Raw genomic sequence first — 12,230 nt, 5'->3', positions numbered from 1 at the left:
TTCTGCTTCACTAGATTTTTTTCTCTTGCCTAGAAAAGCCGGGCCAGATATCCATCTGGTTTGAGCTGGATTAGAACCTTATTTTCCATTTCCTGTTTGCTCAAATGACTGAGCTAAATGTGCACATTATGGAAATCACCCCCTCCCAGCCAAAGACCATTAGACTATCAACAGAAAAGGAATATCCCTTCCAGATACTAACTGCAACTTCTTTTGTCTCTTTTGTGCAGTGCAATTTCTGCTTTTACTCCTAAATGTCTCCCATTGTACTCACCCCAGAGTCCTTCCTGATTAAACAATACAGGGCCATTGGTAACACATCTCACCTAGCCAAGGTATTGTTCTGCTTGATGAGCTTATTCCATACCTCTCACTCTAGTGACCTCATATGCTAACCAACCTGTCAGCTTCATATATAGCTCACAACCTGTCATCAATCAGGTACCTCCTAGTGGGCAGTCACTGGACTGGCTCAAGAATTTCAAACACTATATCAAACCTTGCACACCCCCAGGTGTGTGTGTGTGTGCTGTGTTGATCCCTCCACACTTGGCATCCTGTCCACCGCTGATGTTGTCAACCCTGTGTCTTTGCTGCTTGGATCCAAGAAAGGTGCAGTATTCATTAACCGTAGTTTGTATGTTTTGAATGTACCCCATTATTTTCCCCAAATAAATCTCTTTGAGCATAAGCTTATTGTTGTCTTCATTTAAGATCCAGTGTTACCCAGCCTCTATATTCATGATTCCCCACAATTCCCTTTGAGGAATCTAATTTGGGTAACAACATCAATACACCAAAGATGACTGTCCAGTAGAAAGACACAAGACCAAGAAAAAACAAGCAAATGCTGCCACACAGTCTTCAAAACAAATTTCATTTTTTTCAAATGCTTATCTTTTGATGTATCACACTGTGCATATTATGCCAATAGTATAGAACTTCTTCATCTGTTGGTGTGTTTTAAAACTCAGTTCAAAGGACTATTTATGCCTATAAAGCCTCTCATGGTTAGGGACCCACCTGCATGAGGGACAAGCTCTCCTTGTGTGCACCTAATCTTCAGTTTCAGTTGACTGATGAAGTTCTCTTAGAAGTTTTATAAGATTGCCACATGTGGTCGGTCTTGTTAAAGGCCCTCTCTTTCACTGGGATGACGCCAAACTTTCTGGAATAGCCTTATAGAGGAAGTCCAAAATACAAAAACTTGACCAGCTCATATCTTCCTTCCTTCCATTTTAACAGATTTGAAAATCCTTTTCTCTCTCAGAGGGTATTTCCATGAAACATGCTGAAGATAATTTGTTCCTATTATCAAAGGAAATCTATTGTTTTAATTATTATTTTCTGCATTGTGCTGATAAGAGCTTTATCATGGTTGATCAATTTTTCTAAGCTACTTTGGAATAATTTGAAGATGTTGGTATTTTTAAAAAATGTATAATTAAAATATTTTATTTCAAGTACTTCCTTTTTATTATAGCACCATAAATCAATAGGGGTTATTTTTGCCTTCAGACTAACCATAAATATGGGTAATTAAAAATAACCTGTTTTGTGCTTTGCAGATGTCTCAAACTGTAGGAGAAAATGTATGAATAACTGACATCCCATTTTATTAACAGTGTTGCAATATGATCCAAATATTTACTTGGAGAGAAAGAAATCAGAAAAATATTGGTGCTGCTACAGATTGCAAACATGGTTATAAAAATAAAACATTCCATTATTTTATATATTTTTCTGCCCTTGCTATTTTTTTTGATGATTTTCTGCTCTATCAGTCCTGTTTTTAAAAAAAATGAACTGATTTTTCACCATATGATTCCAACAAAGCAAAGATTATTTGTATTTTATTATTATTATTTTATTATTTATTTAATTTTTATACTGCCGCTGCCATAACTGGCTCACGGCCATTAACACAATCCAATTTTAAATCCCCATAAAACTATTAAAAACAGTTTACACATATGGCAAGTGGTGGTGACCTAATATAACCATCCACCCTATTCCGGGCATCGGTCCGTGTAGATGAAATAATAACTGAACCTAACATAAGATGGAATGAAACCAGCTTGAAGGTGAATCTGTGATGGATCTGATGACGACAAAGCACTCCATATACATCACAGTTTGTCTATGTATGGTTGCCAACCAGTAACTTACACCTGTCAGAAGACGGGGGTGGGGTGAGGTGGGGGAGACCTGGCAGCACACTTTTTCATTGACAGTGTGACATCGTCTGAGGGCTGAATCCAAAAGTAACAGCATGCCCACTAATACTCTAAATCCTAGAGCACTGTGACATCACCCTTGGGCTTAGCTCAGAAATGACATCACACCATTGCTGTGGTGGCAGTTTTTCTACATTTCTCCCCACCAGCCAATCAAGCAGTAGTGGGGGTGAGGGGCATGGAATGCCTCTAGCTATATCATATTGTCTCTTGATGGAATTGCTGTCATGGCACTAAACATCCTCCCAATTTTACTCTCACTATTGCCTGACTTTATCATATGTTACTTGTCTAGTTTGGGACACCTCATGAGGCTGTTTGAACTTGTCTAGAGGTCAGAATACCAGCAACAAGAATAAGGATAGCTCCCTACACCCCATAACTTGGAAGACAAAATTTCTGTAAGGACATTAGACCATGTAGTGCTGCAACTGAAAAGGGTCTGGACCAAGTGCACACCATTCTCCCCTCCTATTAAAGAAATGTTCAATAGGCCTTGGTCTTTAGAGTGGAGCTGTTGCAGCAGAACCTACTGGGAAAGGCAATCCTATAGATATGTGGGTCCCCGGCCACAAAGAGTTGTCTAGGTATCACCAAACATGCCTTCCATTTCAGTTCAGATCTGAACAATACCTACTGCCTTTTCTTTTGTGTCAAAGATATGGGGTTCTTTTTAGTAATGTATTGACACATCCATGCCTACTTCAAAATACCTGCCAAGTGAACTGAATATCCTTACCTCTTAGAAGAAAATAGCTTGAGCAGGGTTTTTTTTCCTGAGGAAAAATTTGAGCCAGCAGCGTTGAAATAAGAGTTTCCTTAGTAACTGTGTCAAAGAGATAGCAAAGGGTTTCTTCCAGTGACAGTAGGTTAATACACTCTCTCCCCATAGGGACCTCTCTAAAATACCAGTTTAGATCACATAAGTGTATTTGATGGCCATCTCAAAATGGTCAAGAAATTACAAACAGTTGGAGATCTTTGTTCCAGAGAAGGCCTAGTCAAGTAAAAGGTGCCTTGAAGGAGGCATGTAGAAACACACCTACATACTAAGGCTGATCAATTCACTGCTATTTCTGAAGGATCCTACAGAGACATATATACTTCAATTGTCATGAATCGTACGCAGCCATTATGTGAAAAGGTTTGGAAAAGAGCTCTCAGTCTGACTCGCAATACTCATGACTGCTAATATGCTGCGATTTTTGAAAGAGCTCTTTTCCAATCATTGCATCACATCAGGACATGCTTCCTTAGGTACAAGGTGACCTAGCAGTGACACTGAATCACATGGGTTGCTTTAAGGACAAAAAATTGTCAATGCCAGACCATTTCTGCATCAGGAATCTGCTTCTGGATAGCTTCCAGTTGCTGGCAGGTTTTAGAACCCCCTCCACATCATGTTGTCTGTATACTGAGATTGTCCAGGGGCTCATTGGTGAGCATTCAGGGGCAACCCCGTGTGGAGGGGGAAATGTGCGACAGTCTCACAAGCACTGACCCGCCCTTGCATCTGCCTCCCTCTCCCTGTTTTTTTTTTTTAAAGTGCTGTATGCAGAACAAAGTGTCAGTGTATCCACATACCAGCACATTTTTAAAAATTATAACATTACACTGGAACACAAACGGCATATTTATACATTCTGGTGTAAATAAAATTAATTTATAGGCATGTTCTCAGCAAAGGGCACGTGTTTATAGTGGGAGCAGGCAACAGCAATCCACGAGACACGTTTTTTCATTTTTATTTTGTTGGAAGGCAATGAACAGGTACGGGGGGATTTCATGTGGGAGACCTCTCATCATTTGCAGGGTGTCAGTGCTATGTGTATGTATTTGGTGCTTTGTACACCTAATGCTTTTTTCCCCCCACTTGATGGCCATCACAACACGAATGCATTGCTCTGGCACTATGAAATGGTGCATGATTCATGGAGGCTGCATGCTTCATGGAGGACAGAAGCATTGCTGGGGACAAAGAAGGCCAACATGTGATCCTTGGGGTCCAATCAACTTGGCCAGTGAGGCTCTCAATCCAATCAGGACTCCAGAATCCCCTTGATCAGAGTGAGGCAGAAATAGAGAAGAGCCTACAAGCTCAGCTTGCTGAGTCTTTTCTGAGAGCAGCTTCTCAGCAAAATGGAGTCCAGCTCAAAGGTTTCCTCCTTACCCTCAACCCTGCAGGCTTCCTCTTTCCCTTCTACTGCTGAAACTAGGGAATCAACATGGAGAGACACTGAGGTGAGAGACCTCCTGGCCATCTTCATGAATAAGGAGGTCCAGCAGGTTCTCAACACCTCACACTGCAACCAGGAGGTGTTTGAGATTGTGGCCAGGCAGATAAGGGCTCTTGACCACAACTGTATGGGGCTCAAGTGCTGGATGAAGACCAAGAGCCTGTAACAAGAAGACTTTTGTTGTATGAACCACAACAGAGCTGCCCCAGTGACTTAACCCTACTCCAGACTGTTGAGGAAGTCTGGTTTTCACCTTTTAAATTTGGTCTAGTACTGCTCCCAGGTCCTGTGGAACCCCATCTGTGCCACCTTCCTTGCCGCCACCACATGTGCTCTCCTGGTCTGCATATGGATGCTGGCAATTAATTTTGGGAGGCTCCTTGAGTACCAGACAGTGTTCAGCAGTGCCTAAATTTCTGCCCACTACCGAAAGTGATGAAGAAGTTGCAAGCAACAGCAGGCCTCTAGATAAATCAAACAGAGTTAGGTAGAGAGAGCCAGCTTGGTGTAGTGGTTAAGAGTAGTGGCTTCTAATATGGTAAACTGGGTTTGATTCCCATTCCCCCACATATAGCTAGCTGGGTAACATTGGGCTTGCCACAGCACTGATAGTGCTGTTTTGACTGAGCAGTAATACCAGGGCTCTCTCAGCCTCACCTACCTCACAGGGTTTCTGTTGTGTAAAGAAAGGGAAAGGGATTGTAAACCACCTTGAGAATCCTTTTGGTAGAGAAAAGCAGCATATAAGAACCAAGTCTTCCTCTCAGGAGTCCAGTACCCTATAAGCAGTTGCTTCCCAGATTTTATAGGAAGCAGCATTCTCCATTAAGGCTTTCAGCTTTCTCCATCTTTTGATCTGTGGGCATGTAGTTTGCTTGCAGCCCAGCCATAAAGGCCTGCATTGTATTTTCTTTGTTCCTACTTTTAGGTTTTGTGCACCACTTCAGTAACGAGTCTAAAGGAGATGAATATGGTATATATTCTGTATAATCTTTCAAGTAAAGAAAGCCAGCTGGTCTTGGAGTGGTGGCCTGGGAGTGCCGGTAAAATTATTATTATTGCTGCTGCTGCTGCTGCTACTACTACTACTACTACTACTACTAATAGTAATAAAAGATTATCCCTTTTAAATATCAAAGTGCTGTGAATCTTTATCTGTGCCTCATCCATAAAGGTAACCAATAACTGCAAATGCTCTGTTACTCTAAGCTTTTTTCTTTTTTTTTTTTGGAGGGACCTAGGAGCAAGTCAAGTCAAAAAGTCCTAACAGTGGCAAAGTTAAGTGTCAACATTATTGGATTCAATAGTGAATAAAAAGAAAATTCAGACTTACATGAACTTTCTGGCTACTTGTTAAAAAACAGAAAAAACCTCACAGATATAACTTTATTGTTTTTACCACCAAGTTTCCACTTTAAGTTTCTATTCCTTTGATACTTACTTCTGATATATTGGCCAGATATAGTATTGCCAACTCTTTAAAGATGAAAGACAAGTTCTGCTCCTGTGTGAAACTCAATAGAATGGCACCAAGGAATGTGTAGGAGGAGGAGTCAAGAGATTTCACACAGGAGGATAAGAGAATGGAGCTGGGTGAGATCAAATGGTAAAACCTAGTGGTTAAGGGACAAAAAGAAATTCTCTATCTAGTGTGTGCAGCTATTTCATGTGTATGTACGCCCCCACTGTCAAGTATTATATATGCCTTTGACATCAGGCCATTATAAATCAATCTAATAATCCAAGAGTTTCAGAAGTACAAAACGACAACAGAATGTGTATAACTGAGGCTAATGAGTTACAGACTACATATCAAATTACAGGTATGATCTAGAATATATGTTATTGGTTTCACAAAAGGGAAACACTGCAGCTGATTGACATTAGTACAAACTACAATCCATGAATACATAGCAAAGAATTCAGAACCTAACCAAAATAGATAAGTCAACAAATGAGTCAAACCACAATCTGAAATTTGTACCAGGTAAAACCAGGTGAATTCATCCTTTGCTAAATTATGGACTATAGATCAAGTGAACATGATCTGGTCTTGAAACTGGAGCCAATGCAGCTGGGTGAGTATATCTGCACTTCCCAGAGCAGAGAACTCAAACTATCGAACTATCGCCCTGATCGCCCATGCAAGTAAAATCTTATTGAAGATCATCCAGAACCGTCTCAAATCAACCATTGATGCTCAGCTCCCAGGCTAGTTTTCGACATGGTTGCGGCACCCGAGACCACATTGCAAATTTGTGCTGGATTCTTGAAAAAACACATGGATGTCAAAAGGCCATCTATCTATGCTTTATGGATTATTCTAAAGCGTTTGACTGTGTTGATCACAAGAAGCTATGGGATGCCTTACATGAATTGGGAGTGTCTTCCCACTTAACCCACCTCATCAGTTCATTGTACACCAACCAGGAGGCCACAGTACGAACAATATATGGAGACACTGATTGGTTCAAGGTCAGCCAAGGAGTGAGGCAAGGGTGTATCTTGTCACCCTTTCTTTTTAACCTTTATGCAGAGGTAATTATGCAGAAGCTTAATCTGGAAGAACCTATGATCGGAGTCAGAATTGGAGGTTATAACATAAATAATCTCTGCTATGCAGATGATACAACACTCCTTGTGGAATCGGAGCATGATCTGAAGACCCTGATAAAGAGACTAAAAGAAGAAAGTGAAAATATGGGACTATATCTAAATATCAAAAAGACCATGACATGAAATATCAAAAAGATCATGACAACTACTAGCAGTAGCACCAAAGTCACAATTGACAATGAGAACACTGAATGTATTGATGATTTCATTTTTCTTGGCTCTATGATCAATTTCACGGTGGATGCAGCCGTGAAATCAAATGGTGAATAACACTGGGCTGGAACGCAATGTTAGGCATGAACCAAATATGGAAGAGTAAGGATATCAGCCTTACTTATCAGTTGGTTGAGCCAACTTTCTCTCTGCATAGTGACCCAGTCAGAAGATCACTGTCTTGACTGGACTGAGTCAGCAGTGTGACTCAGTGGCTAAAAAGGCAAATGGGATTTTGGGCTGTATCAAACAAAGTATCATGTCCAGATCACAGGAGGTGATTGTACCACTTTACTCTGCTCTGTTCTGGCCTCACTTGGAGTACTGTGTTCAGTTTGGGCACCCCAGTTGAAGAGGGATGTTGACAAACTGGAATGTGTCCAGAGGAGGGCAACAAAGATGGTGAGGAGTTAGGAGACCAAGACATATGAAGAAAGGTTGGGGAGCTTGGTCTGTTTAGCCTAGAGAGGAGATGACTGAGAGGGGATCTGATAACCATCTTCAAGTATTTAAAAGGGTGCTATATGGAGGATGGAGCAGAATTGTTCTCTCTTGCCCCAGAGGGACAGACCAGAACCAATGGGAAGAAATTAATTCAACAGAAATTCCATCTAAACATCCGGAAGAAGTTCCTGACCGTTCAAGCGGTTTCTCAGTGGAACAGGCTTCCTCGGGAGGTGGTGGGTTTGGAAATGTTTAAACAGAGGCTAGATAGCCATCTGATGAAGAGGCTGACTCTGTGAAGGCAAAGGGGTGGCAGGTTACAGTAGATGAGCGATTGGGATGTGAGTGTCCTGCATAGTGCAGGGGGGTTGGACTAGATGACCCATGAGGTCCCTTCCAACTCTATGATTCTACGATTCTATGGATTCAATTTCAGCTGACTCTGCTTGAGACCATCCACTATGACCACCAGGCATCTAGCCAGACCATCTGGAGAGGTCAATAGGTGGCCATCCATTAACAGGAATAGCTGGGTGTTTTCAGCATTCTGATGACAACCCAGCCCACATTTCTGGATTAATTGGGTGAGGGAGCACATAGACCCATTATGCATGGTAGCAGCTACACCATGGTACTGTGCTGTTGCGGCGGGGCCAAAAGCCCTGCCATCCCCCATGTATGCATGGATGGTGGGGAGCAGCATGCAGGGTGGGGAGCAGCATGCAGAATGGAGGGTTGCAGCATGTAGGGGAGCAGGGTGGAGGGTCACTCCTGTCGGCTCCGCAGAGTCACGAAGCTGGCAGAGGTGAGAGGCGTCCCTGTAGGGACTCCGTAGGTACAATTATGCATGGAGCTCCATTGGGCTGGCCCTCACTTGTGCCCTCAGGAGTCCCAGGACTCTGAAAGGACCCACATTCCATTAATGTGGGTCTTCCAAGGGCCTGGGCCAGGACACGCCCGTGCTGGCAGCGTTGGTGTGCATAATCAGGGATTTTCCCTGATGCCCTGCTGCTGCCAGCACGGGCATTCTGGCCCGTGCATAATGGGTCATATAGGTGTTAAATATCAGGGAGAGTATTGCTTCCTGCAGGAATCCACAATTGAAAGCCTATGTTGGGAGGTGCTCTCCCAGATACTATATCTCTCTGAAAGGAGGAACGGTGAATCACTAGTGCCAAGATCTAGATATCAGACCAAGAAACAAAAGAAAAGAACCACAAGCCAAGCACCTGATGTATTATAAAGAGGAACAAGCCTAAGGTCAGAACCATGGAGGAATCATCTGTACCACTGAATGATCTTAATTCTCTGTCCCATTGCTCTTCTCAGTATGCATACTAGGAGAGAGGAAGTGTTTTTACTGTCTCTATGTGTGTACTCATTGTCCTTAAAAAACCTGTAAAAATACATGCTGGCTCTAGACAAGAACTACCTGAAGGTCTCAACTTATGACTTGAAGGCCACTGAACTATATACAACACTGAAAGTGTTGAGCAAGATAACACTTGGACTGGAGTCATTGGAGCTCAGGAATCCATTTCAGGTCCATGCAGAGGAGATGAAAGCAGCAACAAGGACAGAGGAGCAATCAAAACAAAATCAAAGATAGAATGAAGAGGGTATGGGGGTAGGAAAAAAATAGCATTTGAAGGAAAGTGTTGATCATTGGAGACTTTCTGCTGAGGGGCATAGAACAGCATGTGGCTAGGCCTGACTCCCTAGTCAAAGAGGTGTGTTGCTTACCAGGGGCAAAGAGTTAATATATGTGGACTGAATGCCAAAACTCATAAAACCAATGGATCATTACCTATTTGTGATGGTGCACATAGGAATGAACATGGCCATGAGCACAATTGCACATATTAAGGCTGACTATAAATATCTTGGAAGGCAGCTGAAATGAATGAGGGTGCAAGTGGTTTTCTCTTTGATCCTACCTGTAAGGGGAAGAGGAATTAGTCTGGAGCTGAAGATAATGAAGGTGAACCACTGGCTGCATTGGTGGTGTCAGTAGGTGGGATTTGGGTTCTGACCATGGGATAGGTTTTCTAGAAGAAGGCCTACTAGCACAGGTTAGACTTCACTTATCCACCTTGACAAAGAATGTGTTTGGCAGGAGCGTGTGGAGATTAATCAGGAGAGCTTTAAAATGAAGTCACAAGGGGAAGGAGATGTTCAACACAGGGATTCTAATATCAGAGTGCAAATAGCAGTGGCCTGCCTGGGATGGATGGGTCATATGGAACCAAGGGTACGTGGCTTCAGGTGCCTACATATCAATGCCTGAAGCAAGGGCTGTGAAAAGAGCTTATGCAGACAGTGAGGTATGATTCAGTAGGCATTACAGAGAGTTGGTGGAATGCAGTAGTGGATGGATATGAATTATTCAAAAAAACCCAGTAAAGTCAAAGATGAGGTGTGGTCGCAATGTATGTGAGGAGAGGGCTTGTCTGTCAAGAAATACTACAGGAGAGTGAAACTGTGGTGGGTGAAGATAAGGGAGGGAAAAACAAAGAGTATAGTGGTTGGTGTCTGCTACAGACTGGCTGACATAAATGCTGCCCTCATTGAGTGACTTGATAGAATATCCGGGAGCAGGACCTTGTAATTATGAGTGACTTCAAATTCTCCGATGTGTGCTAGGAGACAAACTCTGCTAAGCATCCAGAGTCATGCAACTTTCTGACCTGCCTGGCCAATAATTTCATTTATCAAATGGCGGAAGAACCTATGAGAGGCTTGACTATATTCAACTTAATACTGACCAACATTCAAGAGCTGGTCGATGGTATCAAGGAGCTGGGGACCCTGGAGGTGGAGGTGACCATGTTCTCCTAAGATTCCTTTTGAGATAGGAGACAAGGAAGTTTGTAGTCAAACATTTATGTTAGACTTTCATAGGAGATGGGTTAAAAATAGGTGACAAAACAAGCATAAATATCACAGAAGTTTTCAAAAGTACAATCCAAATGCAGATTTTTGAGGAGGCAGAGGTCAGGCATGGAATGAATCAGGACTCCTCAAACAGTAAACAAAAAATAAAACACAAATTTATAGATTTGGACCCCTGCTTTGTAAAACCGATTGCTTTTACATAAGCTAAAATAGTTGTCTGAAGTTCTTTAATTAGGAGTGCATGGCTAGAGGTTAGTTTCCCAAATGAGCAGTTCACTGATAGGCATGGGATTTGTGATCTAAACATCTCCCTTGTCATTGGGATTTGGATTCATCTGGTCTTGCTTCCAAAATGGAATCTTCCATCCTTCCCATTTTATGTCTCTGTGTTGTACAGAACACATTGCATGTTCGGTATTTCAAAGCTTCCTGTCCTTTAATTTTATTCATTTCAGTAGACAAAAAATATAAGAAGTAGAGGAAAGTCACAGTGAGAGATAACCCAAGGCAATTTTTATTGTCCAAGTACTAAGGCAATTAGAGTGTGGGATGAAAAAAGCTTTTACACTGATTTATTCAACAGTTTTGTAAGAATAAATTAGCCAGAATGCAAGTGCTGCTTGTATGTAGTATCACTCCAAGTACAGTTATTATTTTCTTCTTGCTTGTTTAAATGCCTAAATTATAAAGGTATTAAATATTTAATGAAAAATAAAAAAACACAGAGATACATGCTCCGGAACACAATTTATGTGTAATGTCCATTCACATTTTAAAAACATGAGCCATAAAGCTTTTTTTCTAGCAGCAGCAGCAGCAATGCAGTGAATAGCGCTTGTGACACCAGTGTGTTAGGATTAGGGATCATGAACATTTTGAGCAATCCATGATTTACAAAGTGAAGGCACTTGACACAAATATGTCACAGATATTGGTGCTCTTTGTGGTGGTTCATGAATTATTATATTTCCAGACAATTTGTGGTTTGTGTCATTAATAGTTTGCAAACCACAGCCTGTCAAAAACTTTTTTGAGAAAGAGTAACTGGTTTGGTTTGCTGTGGTAGAACAGCTATACATCTGGTCCTTCCTTCCTTCCTTCCTTCCTTCCTTCCTTCCTTCCTTCCTTCCTTCCTTCCTTCCTTCCTTCCTTCCTCTACAATAGAAGATTGGGCCAACTTTGTGTGGGTATAACTCAGATCCAATAAATTCAATCCTCACCAGACTGAGGGTAGAGGCCCAACATATATTGGAAGTTTGGTTTCCTTAGCTTGCATAAGATCTGTTTTATATACTCCTGAAACTCCTGAACCTGTGCCTGTCATTTCCCCAGAAAGCACTTTCCTAGGGGTGTCTTTTGGGAGAACAAAACTTGTATCCCATAAATCCAATCCTCACCAAACCTGTGCAGCCAGTAGAGGAGAGTCTGCCAGAAAACCCCTCCAAGTTTGATGTCTCTAGCACAATCAAGGGCTGTTCTACCACACCATGAATTTCACAAACCAAACCAGTTATTCTAGCTCAAAAAAATTTATGACAGGCTGTGATTTAGAAACTACACATGACACAAAGCACAAACTGAATGAACC

The sequence above is a fragment of the Paroedura picta genome, chromosome 2 (genome assembly GCF_049243985.1).
Source record: "Paroedura picta isolate Pp20150507F chromosome 2, Ppicta_v3.0, whole genome shotgun sequence".
Lineage (NCBI taxonomy): Eukaryota > Metazoa > Chordata > Lepidosauria > Squamata > Gekkonidae > Paroedura > Paroedura picta.
Note: the sequence above shows the minus strand (reverse complement) of the source record.